Source organism: Trachymyrmex cornetzi, unplaced genomic scaffold (genome assembly GCF_001594075.2).
Source record: "Trachymyrmex cornetzi isolate Tcor2-1 unplaced genomic scaffold, Tcor1.1 scaffold138, whole genome shotgun sequence".
NCBI lineage: Eukaryota > Metazoa > Arthropoda > Insecta > Hymenoptera > Formicidae > Trachymyrmex > Trachymyrmex cornetzi.
Window position 1 is genome coordinate 1,789,963 of NW_017295960.1, and position 10,473 is coordinate 1,800,435.

Below are 10,473 nucleotides of genomic sequence, written 5' to 3' on the forward strand. Positions count from 1 at the left end.
CGGTTCTCTTCGTTCTTCAGCTGCTGCCTTCGTCTGCATCTCTTCATCTCCCGCCTGTAGATATCCACGGATATGTCTTCTCTTTTTATCAATTTCGCTGCCGTTCCCTTCTCTTCTTCGATTCCCTTCGCCTCTCGGCGCTGTCTTCTTGTCTTCGCTGAAATACACGGGCATATCTCTTTCTCTCTCTCTCTCTCCTCGTCCTTGCTTTCGTACTTTTCCCGTTTCTTCAACTTCGAGAGCGGCACTCCGTCCCCGTTGTTTAATAATCGACTGCATCAAAATCCAGTTTCTTTAAGCCAGTATTTATAATCCGTTCTTATTTCAAGACCGTCTTAAATATTGTCTTAAGATGCTAATACTCTCTGGTCTGGTATTCATAGTCAATTCTTAAAAAACATAAGACTTGTTTTAAGTACAATCTTAAAATGTCATGAACTAATCAGAAGCTGGTATTTATTCGGTTCTTATATTTAAAATGATCTTAAATAGGTAATAAATGGTCTAAAGATATCATCAGCTAATCGCATTGTGGTGTTTATAGTCAGTTTTTATATTTAAGACGATTTTAAGTACAGTCTTGAAATGTCACAAGCCAATCACAGGACTGTATTTACATTTCGTACTTATTTTAAGATCGTCTTAAGTAATTTCTTAAGATGCTAATACAGCCCTCTGATTGGCTTTTGACATTTTAAGACTGTACTTGAAACAGTCTTAAATATAAAAATCAACTATGAGTACCAACCGTATTAGCATCTTAAGACATTATACGATCTTAAAATAAGAACGGACTATAAATACCTACCTCTGATTAGGTTCATGACATCTTAAGATTATACTTAAGAAAGTCCCAAATATAAGAATCGATTATAAATATCGATCTTAATTATTTCTAAAATAATTGTATATAAAGACTCTCGTTAAAACATAAAAATAAAAAGTGAAGGGCATATAAGAGTCAATAATCAAAAATACTTAAATATAAAATATAGACATATAATAGTAATAAAATTCCTCGATAAAATTCTTACAAATGTTTCGATGGTATAACAATAATATATCTCGTTGGTCTAACAATAAATTAATTATTTCCTTCATAACTCTGCCATCACTCTAACGTGTCTTGTCCGCTAACTTCTCTTTGCTAATTCAGCTCCTCTTTCTTGTCATTTTCCTCCGATTATTTCTGTCCACATTTCTTCTTCCTCCCTCTACTCCATCTCCCTTTCATCCGCCATTCTACCACGCACCACCTACTCCTCTTCGTGCACATTCGCTCATTCTCTCGCTCTCATGGGGGCCTCCTTCTCTCTCTCTCTTTCTCTCACCTTCTTTCGCCAGTCAACTCGCCAAGTGACTTCGATGAGTGCAACAGCAAGATTTCGAAGCAGTGGAAGGAAACTGGTTATACTTGACTGCCGCGCGGCAGCAGAGCGGTCGCAGGCATTTTACGCACACACCCTTTCGCGGGGACAACCCCGTCGGGGGCTCGTCGCGAAATACTCCTACGCGACCGAGGCGTAACGAAAGCGAATTACGGGGCTGCAATTAAACGAGAGCGAGAATTAAGCGAGGACGCGCGGAGACGCGTAAATCGCAATTACCACGATCCGCGGCGTCGCTACGCGAATGCGCGACAATTATCCCTCTTTACGATTATCGCGTGATATAAATTCATGGAACTTACGAGCGTAATGTCGATAAGACGCCGATATATCCACCCGTTTTAATTTGCGCGCGGCGATAAACTCTACAAAATTGCCGACGAGGAAGATCGGGCCGATGTCGCGCGGTGAAAAGTATACCGTGTAACAACGATCGACCGTCCGTGACTATACTTTCTTACGAGGCTCCCTCGGGGAAAAACTCAACTAAACTGCTCGCCGATCGAGTTCCTTAATATTTATGCCTATTAATAATCGGTACAATGAGCGATGACACGAACTATTTGCACGGGAAAAGAACAGCTCTAAATTATCTAAAAATGTAGCTATATAGATACAGATCTCTGAAGATAATTTTTGAATCACCAAATTAATTATGTAGGACTCTTATTGATCTAGAATGTTAAAACTTTTCGCGCTAATTGCTATCAACTTTTTAGTGTTCTACGTAATTATTTTGAGAGTCGAACGGAATTATTTCTAGATGTATCTGAAAATACTTCAGATGTATCTATGTCTAGTGAAATTTTTTGAAACTTCAAAAGCAAAATCTTCTTTTCGTTCTTTTCATAATATTTCGCATTCGGTTGACCACAATCCCTGAAATTCTTCTACTTTTTCTTAATTATTAGCGATTCCTACATACAAGACGACATAATTAGCTTTTCGCGAAATCCAATCTCTCTTTTCAACATATTTTAAAAAAGATAATAAAAAAATTATTTTGCTAAAGTACTTAAAAATTTAGAAAAATGCAGATCTAAGAATAATTTTATTGAACGGTCAAAATAATTATGTAAGATTCAAGTATGATAAGCAATGCTGCAAAAAATGTTGACATCTTAGCAACCAGTTTGAGCGTCCTACATAATTATTTTGGTGGCTTAACAAATTTATTTTCAGCGTATCTAGTTGTATTTAGCTAAATTTTGAAATATACGCCGACAATAAACTGTTCTTTCCGTGTATAATGGAGTGTATCAGTATTTCTATCAATGTCATTAAGAAAAGAAATTAAAGCTGCCTGTCTTAAGCGGTGATGAAATCTTAAGGCATAAAACTTAAGCTTTAAAACTTGAGAAATTGGCCAATCATAATCGATTATTCTCCTCAAATTCGACTATGATTAGACAATTTCTTTAATGTTTAAAGCTTAAGTTTTGCGCCTTAAAATCTCATTATAGACGTCGCACAGAAAAAAGACTATTCTTAAATCAACCATAATATACTCATATATAAGCAAAAATATTATAATCTTGCTTCAAAGATATCAATCTTGGTTTGATTAAATTTGTTTTGATACAAGTATTAATGCATTCAAGACTTGCTCAATTAAAAATCTTATATCAATACGAATTCAAGACTAAAATTTTTAAAACAAGATTACAATATTTTTGCTTATATATGAGTATATATTATGGTTGATTTAAGAATAGTCTTTTGTTCTGTGCACTTTGGCGTTTTCGGCCGGAAATACACCTGTATACGAGTTGGTACCTCGAGGCAGAGAAAAGCCGCGCGTTATACAGCCAGATTTCGGAATCTTATTTCTCGGTTCCAATCGAAACCGCTATTAAATCAACCTTCTAACGCGCCGAATCTGAACTCGACAAGCCAATGGAAACAAGCAGCCGTTCCAAATCGACATCGAATACACTCGCCGCGCTCTTTCCTTGGCCTATATAGCCGTCCGGAGCCGAACGAGAAAAGAAATGATAAATATGGTCCGTCGTGTGCTGCGGACGGGATAAACGTCCGGTGGTCGCGGAATACGTCGAGCGTGAAACGCGTTTTCCAGCGCGTTTATAGAACAGGCGTGCTTCGTTCGATAGAAAGCGAGGAATCCGCTTGCCGCGGAAGCGAGCGAGCGCAGCGGCAGCTTGCGAGCCGCTTGCGGCTTTCACGATTATGCTTGCCGCTTGCGCGAAAGTCAATCTCGCAATCATTCGAGACTAGCGCGGCGCAATCGCGAGCCTCAAGACATGGTATGACGTCGGTGCTAGGTCGCACAAGATTAATTTCCGACAATTCCGATGAGTTTACCGATTTCTGACCCCGATTCCATTTCCGTGTGATGCTCGTACAAGACGGATCTCTCCCCGATTCTCGCACGAAAAGAACAATTTTGCTAAAGTATTTAAAAATTTAGCTAGATACAAATCTAAACATAATTTTGGACCATCAAAATAATAATGTACTCTCTAATTCTGAATCAGTGGATAATCACTGATATCGGTGTCAAGTATGCCCCTGGTAATCAATGAGTGAAATGTGAAATCTCTAACCTAGCTAATCTTTATTACCTATGTGATCTAACTAATGTTAATAAATTAACAATACTATATAGGGCAAAGTAAGAGTCAAATATAAATCAAAATAAATTTAAATCCAACGTATAATTAATTATAAACATAAAGTATCAATTATCATCAATATAAATGTATTTAAAAAATGTATAAAAAACTAAGAAGTTATAATATAACATTAAGTCCTCTTCAGATATTAAGTTTTCACAAAGCTTAGTGTATAAATAATTTTACAGAAAACACGCATACTCCTTATAAAATATAACTAATATTGTTTTAGTGCATAAATGAATTTAATAAATATGGTATTGGAAGATTGAAATCAATGTGCAAATATCACTATTTTAGTTATATAATGCTCAAACATTCTTCCTTTTAGTTGAACTTCACCGATTATCCAGTACTAAGTATGTCACTGGGTTATTAATTAGTGACTATTCACTGATTCAGATTTAAAGAGTAGAAATTTTGAACATGACGCTGCAAAAAATTTTGAAGATCTTAGCAACCAGCGTCCTACATAATTATTTTAAGCGTCCTACATAATTATTTAGATGGTCCAACAAAATTACTTTGAGATCTGGATTTAACTAATTAGATTAGATGCTTCAGCAAAATCTTTTCGTGAGTGAGCAAGTTATCTCTGGTAAAAATAATCAGGGTGCAATTCGATCATAGAAAGAACGACTTTTTGAAATATTTTACTGAAGTATTTACATAAAAATTTTGGTACAGAACTAAAAATAATTTTGATAGACGATCGAAATAATTCTGTAAGAAACTCAAATACGATAAGCAATATTGCAAAAAGTTTTGACATTTCAGCAGTCACTTGAACGTTCCATAACACGTAATTATTTCGATAATCCAAGAAAATTATTTTCAGATTTGTATCTAGCTAAATTTTTAGAACGTACAAGAGAGAGTAGCAGAAGTGTAAACGAAGTTTCTAGAGGGTGAAAATTGAGACAACGAAACATAAAAGAAGCGTAAACATCTCTTTTACGTTTCGTTATCTCAATTTTCGCCTTGTATAAGCTTTGCTTACATATGCTTCTCACTGCGTTCTCCTCTTACATTCGACTTACATTCCGATTTTTATTTTCGCCAGGGATATAATTATTGATATATATTCAAACGCGTGAACTCAGCGAAATTATACCGGTTTCGTTCCCCTGCCGATACCCGTTTTCACAGAGCAGCCCGCCGCGGGATTCCCCCGAGGACCGGATCTTTCGCGTAGAGACGCCTTGACGAAACGTTAAAAACGCATTCCTCGACCCAACCATAATTCCCCGTCCGTTTTTGGACGAGAAAGTCGTAAGTAGAGATTGGAGAATTAGTTGTGCATCAACCAATTGACTTTAATTACGTGTTTACGGACACGCATCGTATGAGCTAAACAAGCTATCGCATTTCGTCATCTGTAGAAAAGATGCGTTTCCAACGTCTATTGTTATTTAGCGGGGAGGGAGAGACGGGAGCGTTTTTTTTTTGTGATCGCCGTCCGATGCCGCGGCAAATTTTAAAAATTTGCCTTTGGATCTCCCTCGGGGATCGCCCTCGAGCATTCGTTTCGCGTGGAACGATTGCTAAAGAAGAAAAGGGGAGCGAGAGAGCGTTATGGCGCGAGGGGGAGAGACGTTACGACATCGACATCGGTCGCGGGCCGCGAAACGCCACGCTCTCGTACGATATATAGGTACAGTTGAGAGCAAGCGTGGCAAAGCAAATAGCTCACTAGTCTGTTAAGCCCAATGTCCACGATACTAGAAATCGGTCCGAGATCTCGGACAGAGAAAAAATTAACAAATCACATTTGAACAATTTGATCACATGACCATTGCGATTGGTCAATGCTTTCTTCATCCGAGATCTCGGACCGATTTCTAGCATCGTGGACACAAGGCTTTATAAGAGATCCCGGGTTCGGTTCTCGGTAGAGCCAAAATATTTCGTACACTCGTGTCCTTCCTCTCGGAAGGAAGTAGTAACCCACCGAAGGAGAGTATCTTTGCTAAAGCCTTGTATCCACGATGCCAGAAATCGGTCCGAGACCTCGGATGAAGAAAGAATTGACCAATCGCAATCGTCATGTGATCAAATTATTTGTGATTTGTTAATTTCTTCTCTGTCCGAGATCTCGAACTGATTTCTAGCATCGTGGACTTCGGGCTTAAGAACACTTAATTCTAACAAAATTTCGTTCGGAATCGACGTTAAACTAGAGCACCATAATATAGGTATTCGCGTCTTCTTAGTTTAGCGGCGGAGTGGAGAGAGAGAGCAAAGGATTGAGGAAAGGAGCAAGAAGAGAAAAGAACTAAAAATGGCGGATGCGAATACTCATATTATAGTGCCTTAGGCCCAGTTCCACAACTCACGGTTTATTCTTAACCGAGGTTCAACTTGTTTCTCATCTCTTTCCAATTCTAGAATTGGAAAGAGACAATGAATAAGTTGAACCTCGGTTAAGAGTTAACCGTGAGTTGTGGAACTGGGTCTTAGTTAAATTGTAAATCCCATGAGATACGAATGCATACCAGCGTGCGCATCACAAGGCATATGAAAAAAGTCACCACGCTCGGCCACAAGCAATAGGACTAACAATAAGAAGAAAAAGGGTTAATACTTGTAATACTACCTTGACAATTATTCCCATTTTTATTTACCTTTTTTGACCGGGAGCGTAGTGTAACAAACAGCACACTGGTCTGCTATATTAGAGATCCCGGGTTCGACGCTTGTAGCTTCTCTCAAAAGGCAATGGGTGTATTCAGCGAACTCAACAGTTGAGTGAGCGCTCGCTGTTATTGGTGTATTCTTTTAGATCATCCAATCATTATTTTAGATCTGGAAGGATACATCAATAGCAGCGAACGCTTACTCAACTGTTGAGTCCGCTGAACGCAGCCAATGGGTGCATCCAGAAGCACGACCGTTCACTAAGCGCTCAGTGAGCTCTTGCATCTGATTGGCATATTCCATTAGATCTAAAAATAGACCAAACAGGTACAAGTAAAGCTCTATGTGTCCAAATAGCGCATTCCTTTAATCTGAGCCGAAATTCTGACAGCCTTCCTATTGGCTATTTCGACCGCCATTTGTGACCTAGTCCAATAAGCGCTTAGTATTATTGGTTTAGGATATGGTTAGTAAAAATGTAGTAAAAAATGAAGAACCTGTGCGCTACTTCGATATATAGAGCTTTATAGATACAAGAGCTCACTGGACACTCAGTGAGCGGTCGTGCTTCTGGATGCACCTAATAGCAAACCATCAAGTAGTATCAAGGGATAAACCGCTGACCAAAATTGTATACATTAATGCCTATTAATGCCTAGTAATGCCCTAGTAATGCTTGCTAATGCTCTAGCAATGCTCTAGTAATGTCCATTAATGTCCTAGTAATGCCTTAATAATATCCATTAATGTCCTGGTAATGCCTCATACCGCTTATTATAATATAATACACAATTCTCTTAAGTAATGTCCAGTAATGCTTAGTAATACCCCAAATGTGTACACCGTAATGCCCTCAGCGGTTTACTCCTTGAGTAGTATATTTGCCCAAGAAACCTTTCTATCAAAAATTACAGTTCGAAATTGGCGTTTAAACTATAGATCTCCATATATACCTTATGTACAATCAACGTGCACGCACAGGTATACGTGAGAGAGGCGCTGGTGATAGCATATAGCACTTGAAGAGAAGAAGATACACGACGCTGTACATGCGAGTAGCAGAAATTCCCGACTTGCGTTCGCGAAAAGTCCGCGGGGCCGACTTTCCCGAGCTCGACGCTCGTAACAAATTACGAGGACCTGCTGCGCTCTCGCAATAACGAAACTCATACAACGCAGATTATTCCAGCAACATTGCAATGTTTCAGCAATATACAGAACCTATACATTTCGCGGTGTATACAATATAGGTATATTATCTCTGTGTCCAGATTTATATCATTAGAATGCCAATCTTTCGTGAATATTGCAATTCATTTCATCAAGGCGAAGAGCAGTCTAATATTGTTTCAATAATATTGTAATAACATTGCAACGTTGTAGCAATATTGCAACAACATTGCAGCGTTCCAGCATGAATATTACAACAACATTGCAACGTTCCAGTAATATTGTAGCAACGTTGCAACGTTCAGGCAATATTGCTGCAATATTGTAGCATTCCAGCAATATTGCATCAACATTGTAGCGTTCCAGCAATATTGCAATATATCGCAGATGATATGCATTATCTGTAAGACCTCCTTACGATACATTTTAGATACCTATTAGATATTTATGATCCAAAAAACATCTTTACGATGTTTTCATGACGTTTTTTGGGTATGCATATTATCTGGGATTAGGACTGTTCTTTATCAAAGAACTTTCTAAATCGGTACACACGGTGCAATAAGTGGAAATGAAACAAATAATAATGTCTTTCACTTCAACTTATCGTACCGTGTGTATCAATTTAAAGAGTTTGTTGATAAAGAACAGACTCTTACTGCAACGTTGCAGCAATGTTGCTGCAAGTTTCTGCGCTGTATAGATCCGCGTATGAAATAGAAAAAGGAACGCGTGGAGTTTCAGCAACGACGAGGCCACGAAGAGGCTCGCGAATCGTTCACAGTTGACTTCGCGAATTGTATCGTCGTTCGGGCGACGCGGCGTGCGAGCAAGACTCACTTTCACGTCGCTCGCTCGCCCGTTCTCCTTCCTCGCGCCTTCCAGCGAGAATGTATCTCACGTAAGCAAATGTCGCGCTCGCTCAATTCAACGACGACGACAATAATGATGATTGAGGATGACGACGATTGAATCGTCTGCTCGGAATGGCATTTTTACCATCACGGATCACGCGCTACATTCGCGCATATATTTAAGTTTCGGATGCACGTGTGCTTTATATATCTATTTGTATACTTCTGTTTATTGTATGTTTTAAATCTCGAAGAATCGCCCCACCCCCGCGCCGCGGTATATAATCGTTGGAAAGTCCTCGCAATCCATACAGCACAGCAACTTGCAGCAACATTGCAATGACTGCGTTTAGCAGAAAGAGCAGCTTCGCAACTGTTGTAAAATTCTTGAATATGATTGGTTTGTATTTAGATCCAACAAAGAACTAAGAGCAAGACTAATAATATCCAAGGAACGCATCAAATCAAGAGAAAGTTACAATGATTTTATTTTGATATCGTTAAAAGTAAAAAAATGATTTTTGATTACAAAATTTGACCGCTTATAGACGTTAAGAATCAAAATAAAATTATCCTGATTTTTTTTACTTTTACTTTTTGTATCCCTTGAGTATTAAAGAATTTTACAACAGTTGCAAAGCTGTTTTTTTTTCCTGTTGAACGCAATGTTACTGCAATATTGCTGGAACGTTGCAATGTCGCTGTAATATTGTTAGAATAATCTGTGCTGTACCGAGAGAACCCTCCCCCTACAGCACCAAAGTTGCAACAACAATGCTGCAACATTGCAGCAATATTGCATGTTGCAGCAATATTGCAGCGTTACTGTAACGTTATTGCTGCAAGTTGCGTGCTGTATGGGTCCTTTCTCGCAGCGATCGTTCTCCATATGTCGCGCGCGGATTTCCTAGGATCAGGCGATCTCCGGCGGGTTTAACTCCTCTACGTACCTCTCGAGTGACAGCGCCTGGCGAGCACGTCGCCCCGCGACCGCCTCCGCCGTTCTCCACCGCCTACAATATGGTTCACAGACTGGTTCGCGATAGGCACTCGCGCTGCTCGTCACCGCGCTCTCTCCTATCCATAATCGGCGAAAGTAGCGTTGGCTCGCAGACCGTGCGTTTTTCCACGATTAATCCGCAAAACTAACAAAAATACTCGATGACACGATCGACGGACACTATCATCGGCAAAAAGATCGACAGGATGGAAAGGTCCTACTCGGACGATCCTCGGCAGCGTAAACCAAGTTCTCCTCGCGACGGCCGCGGCTGTCGACTACTCTCGCGCGAGCACGAGCGAGCGAGCGAGTGAAATGAATGTGCGATCGGGGGGAGGGGGAGAGAAAGGGGAACCTGCGGTCCGCGGGGTGCCTCGTTAAGTAAGGCGCGCGCCTTTATTCGGCCGTGCCCGCTCGCCCAAGAGCCTGCAAATGCCTCCTTCGACCGCGGCGTATCGCCGTTCACTGCACTGCTCCGCCGCTGGTGGACCGCCGCGCTCGGCATCGCCGCGAGTGAGAGTCCACCCAGGACGTTCACCATGTTGGTGAACAGCCGGACGGCGCATGCGTGTGTACCACCCCCTTTGACTCGTTGTCTACCTTCACCGATGACGTCAAAAATAGGACAAGGAGCTGGTGGCCTTTGCTACAAGGCGCGCCGCGAAGGGGATAGGGGGAGGGGGGCGGAGGAGGAGGAGAGGAGGGCCACTGAACTGTCCCTCGATGTCTTCTGTCTCGACCTCACCTCTCTATCTCTCTGTTTCTCTCTTCCTCCCGCCGCCCCCGTCACT

General features: G+C 40.6%; 1 protein-coding gene across 2 annotated transcripts in view; it reads right to left on the reverse strand.

Annotated features, from left to right (window-relative positions):
* Positions 1-10,191, reverse strand: part of exp (expansion) — a 21,098-nt gene extending 10,907 nt beyond the window's left edge. The window contains exon 1 of one of the 2 annotated variants that reach the window (XM_018522890.1): positions 9,633-10,188. The gene's annotated coding sequence lies outside the window, so the exon portion shown is untranslated. Of the gene's footprint in view, positions 1-9,632 lie in introns of both variants that reach the window. The other variant, XM_018522892.1, reaches the window with a different exon arrangement.
* Between the last annotated feature and the right edge of the window lie 282 nt (positions 10,192-10,473).